General features: G+C 38.5%; 1 pseudogene; it reads right to left on the minus strand.

The window, feature by feature from the left end:
* Positions 1-1,277: 1,277 nt before the first annotated feature.
* Positions 1,278-1,729, minus strand: LOC121453696 (annotated as a pseudogene).
* Between the last annotated feature and the right edge of the window lie 4,749 nt (positions 1,730-6,478).

Consider the following 6,478-nt stretch of genomic DNA (forward strand, 5'->3'; position numbering starts at 1 on the left):
AGACAAAGTGAAAATTTAAAAATAGAGCTTCAAAGCCTAAATAGCAAAGCAAACAGAAAGTCATTTGATTTGGCTACTTCTGTATCTTATGGATCAGGCTATTGATCTATCACACACAGATTAACTCCAATGCTCTGCTGCTCATTGTCTGAGATAATCTTGTCTTTGCTTGTACCACTCCACCTGCCTTCTTGGATAACAATGCCCAGGAAATGAGGGAGGCTGTGGCCAAGCCCTGGATCACTCTTTGTTTCTCATACCTCACCGTCCTCATTGCCTTTCTTCCATCCGTCTTTCATTTCTGTGTCTGCCAAAGAAAAGAATTAATAGAAGGGAGGTTTTAGGTTTGAGGCAGATTTCAGTGGCTGTGTTATTTATTTTTTTTCTCAACCTATTCTCAGATAAGTGGCAGGTCACTTAGAAACTATCTATATGCTAAGTTACTGTTTTGGTAAAGGCTTACTGAGGATGAGGATTAATATTTGGTAACTGCTGGAAAGCAGGTATCTTATGTATCCTCCCTTCATAAACTCTTCAAGGCTGTGGATTCCCATCTTTGGATTGAATAACACTTTGAAATGACCGGGACAATAACTCATACTCTGATGAACACAGCTGGAATTCTTCACTGTGTGACTCTAGCTATTTCCAGTATCATGCTTTTTGTGCCTATAGAAGGGACTCACTGCACACAATATTTAGGAAGAGACTTTCTCACTGTTTCAACATATTCCAATAATCCCTACCATGTTCTCATATCATCATTATACCTGAAATACCATCCCATTCTTGTTATCTATACCTCCTTTCCTTAGCAGGCCACGAACTGCCATTTTTGCTAGTCTGAAAAGAAGAGTCATGTGAGTAAGCACATACAATTTGTATGTTATAAATGTAATGTTGACATCTACACGTGCCAACATTCAGAGAAGCAGCCATCAGGGAATCACCCTGCGAGGATTATTGAAGCAGTATTGTAGAATATTTCTCAATATAGAAGCTAGTATCATTTACTCATTGAGATTTTTTAACTAGATGAATAACCTTTGATTCCCTGGGTAATATGGATACTCATTGCATTTTTTAAACAATTCTATGCTATGACACTTGGCAAATCTCACCATTCCAGAAAATTAGGAAATCATAGATCTGAGTGGGTGGGTTTATGTGGCTCAACAAACTTAGTGGGAAAGCCCCATACAGTAACCTGGACAAGACAAAGAAAATGCTTTTTTTTTTCTTTAAAATTTATTCAAAACAACAAACAGTCTTCAAGCTCACTGTGGTGGATGACCAAATCCACGACCAAAGCCTCCTCTAAACTGGAACTCGGTGCTGCACCAGGGGGCACAGCACTCCTTCTGTAGGTGTCTGTCCTCTTCCCCATTGTGAATCTTGCTGGGCACTCACCCTCTGGCCAAGTCCTGCCCGTTTCGGGACTGCTAAGGCCCAGGGTGGCAGGCACGATCTCCGGAGGTAGGTGGAGATAATCGAGGAGATACTGGTTGCCCTCATTAGTAAGGTACCAATAGAAGTGTCTCCAGGCAAACTGCTCCTTCACATAGCCTTGAGAGATTTGAGAGACTGCATGGCCTTCATGACATGAAGGATGGGCACCTTCCTGTCTGCCAGCTGGGGGTTTGGGCGTATGGACATCCTTGGCAACCATCACTCCTTCCTTAAAAAGGAGCTCATAGATGGCAATGTGGTTCTTCTTGGGCATCAACATCGTTGCGGTTGCAGGGTCCAGGACGGAGGCTGAAAAACACAAATGCTTGAAAGATGAAGGAAACAGCTGTGTCTTTGATTTTGCCTACCTTCAGTGGCCATGTTTATTTCTTTTACCTGTGGACATCAGGCTCCAGGTTCTTTGGCTGTTAATCACGAACCTGCTGTGTGATTCCCCAGGGTGTTTGGGGCTTTGGTTTTGGTCTAAGGATGCGTCATTTCTTCCTCTGGTAATAGGGCTGGCAGTGTTTTGGATTAAGAAAACGCTGGTTTAGTCATTTTTCCACCCTGTAGACATCCACTATGGGATAATGAGATGGCTAATCCTGTAAAACAATTTCATAACAGTTCCGTTAAAACTGTGTATCATATTGCTTCTGATTATATTCAGAATGCTGTTGAACATCATTTGAAGCATCATAGATTAGAATCATTGCTATTTGGAAAAATTTAAAATTAAACTCAACTGGGAACTTAAAGTTCGTAAAGCGAGGACTGGACCAGCATTCTTTTCAACTCACTTTCCCTTTCTTTTAGAGCATACATAATATCCTCAAATTCTAAAGGGCTTGAAAAACACAAATCAAGGCACTTGCTATTCCAAAACTCTATTGTATCATAACACCTTGGAAAACTTGGGTTTGTCCTGTGGTGTTTCTGGATAAAGGAAATGTGTTCTTATGTCACAGGAAAACTGATCTATCACTTTCTGCCTGTTGTGCTCTTTTCTCAGACTGCAATGAAAGCTGTTTTCCATAGAACAGTCCATAGAAATTTTAGGCTTTCGTGTCTCTGCCTAGTCACCTTAGGTTATAAGTGACCTTCTTACTTGAGTACAATGGCATATTCCTGTAATGTCATCAATGCAGTGCTTGACTCTGGATGACCTGAATTTGAGCACAGCTTGTGTTGCATAGGAATGTATGTCTCAGAAATAATAATATAACAAGATGTCTTTTGGTGTGTGTGTTTTTTTGACTGTGTGTATGTGTGTGACCTGAATTCAAGCCTTAGGATTAAAATGAAATAGCAAAACAAAGCAAAGTGATTTAAAATAAAGGAACAGATTCAAGGAATGCTTCCTTTTCCCTAGTTCTGTTGGTACTTGATTGGCACATCACTCTTGATTTCTTAATTGTGTACATTTTTTTATGCAAGTGATCCCTTTATCTGTCTATGTTATGAACATTAACCTCTTTCTATACTCTAGAAATAGGGAGCCAAAGGTAAAGTTGATGCCACAAAGAGCTTGTATACTAAATTACGGCATACTTTTAGACGTAAAGAAGAAGGGTGGAGGGCAGTTGGTCACTAGATTGTGATTGTTTTTCTTGGTTCTATTGGGTGGTTGTATGGCTATTTATCCACAGGTATTCTCTTACATAGGAATTAAAAGCAGACATGTAGATCAGGGGAGAGGAGAAGATTCTGTATAGAGATAGAGAATTAGAGAACGATTCTGAAGTGTTTGTTTTAGAAGAAAAGAATGAAGAATTTAAGAGGAAAAAAGGAGGACAGATGATAAAATGAGGCATGAGAGAGATTTTCAGATGTATATGATTATGTGTGCTGGAAAGTTTATCAATTAAAATGTTTACTTTGCTCTTATTTAATTGAAATAATAAACCATTTAAAAGTTGCATGTGTGCATGTGCGTGTGTGCATGTGTGTGTGCGCATGTGTGTGTGTGAGTGTGTGTGTGCATGTGTGTGTGTGCATGTGTGTGTGTGCATGTGTGTGTACATGTGTGTGTGTGCATGTGTGTGTGCACGTGTGTGTGTGCATGTGTGTGCATGTGTGTGTGCATGTGTGTGCGCATGTGTGTGTGTGCGTGTGTGTGCATGTGTGTGCATGTGTGTGTGTGCGCATGTGTGTGTGCGTGTGTGTGTGCGTGTGTGCGCGCATGTGTGTGTGCGTGTGTGTGTGTGTGTGTTTGTGTGTGTGTGTGTGTGTGTGTGTGTGTGTGTGTGTGAATAAGATTTGCTGGAAGGGGCCTGGTGAATTTAGTTGCACCATTTAAAAGATTATTTTTGTTTCTGCAGAAACTATTAGCAAATGGTTGGTAGAAAGGAACAGTGAAGTTGGACAGGAAGCAGTTTCCTTAGTTGACTTGGTGATGTTGAGGAGGAAGGAACAGGGAGAGAATGATTCATCAGTGGCTTTAGTCCACAGACTAGGTAGCAGCACTTCATACTCAGTATACAACCTGAAGGAAAAATAAGCAAAAACATCAAAAATTGTTGATATGGAAGTAAGATTCAAGAATTCTGAATTTCATATATTGTTGCTGAGGGGCTCACATGTATCCAAGAGATGTTTCATATGTGTTGAACATTTGAGTTTGATAGGACGGAATATACATATGGTATGTGGTCACTAAAATGTAGCACTATTTCACTTTAACTCACAGAAAGTAGTGCAATAAATATTACTGAGAACTCTTTGAGGTAGGAATAATGTTTAAATTCGTTGATTAAATCATCTCATCTAGAAACAGAATGTACATATACAAAAATGTCAAACCTAACCTAGGGCATACTAAGAAAAAATATTGGGTGTCATGTTCTTTGTTTATTTTTTTTCAACTTAATACAAATTTGAGTAATCTGGAAAGAGGGGAATTCAGAAAATGTCTCCCTCAGATTGGTTTGTGATCATGTGCATAAGAGCATTTTCTTGATTACTTATTGATATGGGTGGGTCAATGTGGGCAGCAAAATCCCTGAGAGGGTGGTTCTGGGCTGCATAGGAAAAGACAGCTGAGCAAGTGAGGGGATAGAAGCCAGTAATCAATCTCCCTCCCTGGTCTCTGCTTCAGTATCTGTCTCCTGGTTCTTGCTGTGAGTTCCTGCCTTGGATTCATCTCCTGATAGACTTTATGGGGACATAAGCCCTTTTTGGCCAGTATTCCATAAAAGTAACAGAAAGAAAGCTGGCATATTGAGCAAAACAAAAGGAAGAAGTTAAAGATACATAAGAACTATTATCTAGTATTAGAGAGAAAAATATTCATTGAGAACTTATAGAAATATATGTTATAAAGGAATGTGGTCATTAGAATGTAGTACTAGTTAAGTACATGTTAATATAGTAAAATCTTTTCAGTGAGGACCAATACTAGTGCCTCATAGTCAAAGCAGAGATAAGCTATGGCTGAAAGAGATGTCTGTAGAATGGGGGAGATTTCAGTCAGTGATAATGAGTATAGAGAGAATGGCCACTAAGAACAGCTTCTATTGGAAGGGCCAGAGAAATAGTAGAGGATGAAAACCCAGTGATGAATTTTTTTTTTTTTTACAATGCTGATGACCTTAAGGAAGTCTTTATCATTAAGGAAATGATGACGTGTTGAAGAACAATTGAATATGAGAGATGGGTGCTGGAGAAATTGCACAGTCAATGCACAAATCTGAATATAAGAATGGTGATGAGAATACATAGTCAGATGTAAGGCACTATGCGAGCTAGATGAAGAAAACAAAAGAAAGACAATATAGGCAATGGTATGCTAGATTATAAGATGATAAGTGTGGCCATTATTCTGTCTGTTTTTCTATTGAAATTGAACTAATGTAATGATCTGTGATTGGCAGACTGAATAATGGGTTTTTTTGTACTTCATAAGAAAGTAGCATATATTACCACAATATTATTTTTTTTGCTAATAAATATAATTGACATACTCCATGAGTAGCCACATCTAGCTCTGAGGCATGGAGGAAACAGGTTTCACAGAGTATGGGCACCTTGTGGAAGTTTGATCGGTAAGAGGCAATTGTGGAGGGAATTTTTAGGTATGTACTTGTATGGTCGAATCATGGAAACGACGCAGAGCCAGGATGGAAAGGAAGAGGTGGCTGTGACGCAGAGCCTGGGGAGACTGCAGAACTGACTAATGCAATGTGAGCGGCAAGAGGATGCAATCTAAGAAGAAATGCTGGATTTGATATTTCAGTAGCCCTGCTGATGATAGGGTCAGGATTTTACAGGACTGGTCACCCCATATGAAGCTAAGATCATCCCATATGAGAAGTAATCTTTAAGATATCACTTTATTTAATCAGCTTACCTGAGAAATTCTAAAGTTAAAGGTGACCTATGTAGTCAGCTGGGACAGTTCCTGAGGTGATGGCTTATTGATTGCTTTATGACATTTGTTCTATAATTTCTACTTTGATTTTGTTTTACTTAATTTTATATAGTTATACTGCAGTTTCATCTCAAAAACACAAACATCTCTTACTTCAAAGTGGTCTTAAAATAGCCAAGGAAAATGCTTAGTTTATGTGAGAAAAATAGTAACTAGAAATAGCAAGAAAGTACTTGTAATTACCCTTAACAGTAATAAATGAGTGCAGGAACAAGTGAATAGATATCATTACCATTTTAAAAATGATAAAAGCTGTATGAATTTTAATGCATTTATTTATGTACAGAATAACTCAAACCTCAAAGATAAATTACTCCAGATTACATGGCTTATTAGTGAACTAAATGAGGCTAGATTCAAATACTATGTCCAATTCAGTTCCTATAGAGGCTCCTTCAATGCATGGTCAGCAGCATCAAATGTAGATAAAGGAGCAGAAATAGAGTATAAATTGAAACTTTGGTGTTGATTAAATAAACCTTGTGTCAACAGAAAAAATTGCAGGTTTCCCTCAATATTTTGAATTGTATCTATTCCTATTTATCTACCTTCACAACAGAAATGCATTAAGCCATCTTAAAAGTTCCTGTTTTTCTAAGA

Source organism: Microtus oregoni, unplaced genomic scaffold (assembly GCF_018167655.1).
Source record: "Microtus oregoni isolate MIOR12 unplaced genomic scaffold, Mior012 000011F_ref0000422, whole genome shotgun sequence".
NCBI classification, from domain to species: Eukaryota; Metazoa; Chordata; class Mammalia; order Rodentia; family Cricetidae; genus Microtus; species Microtus oregoni.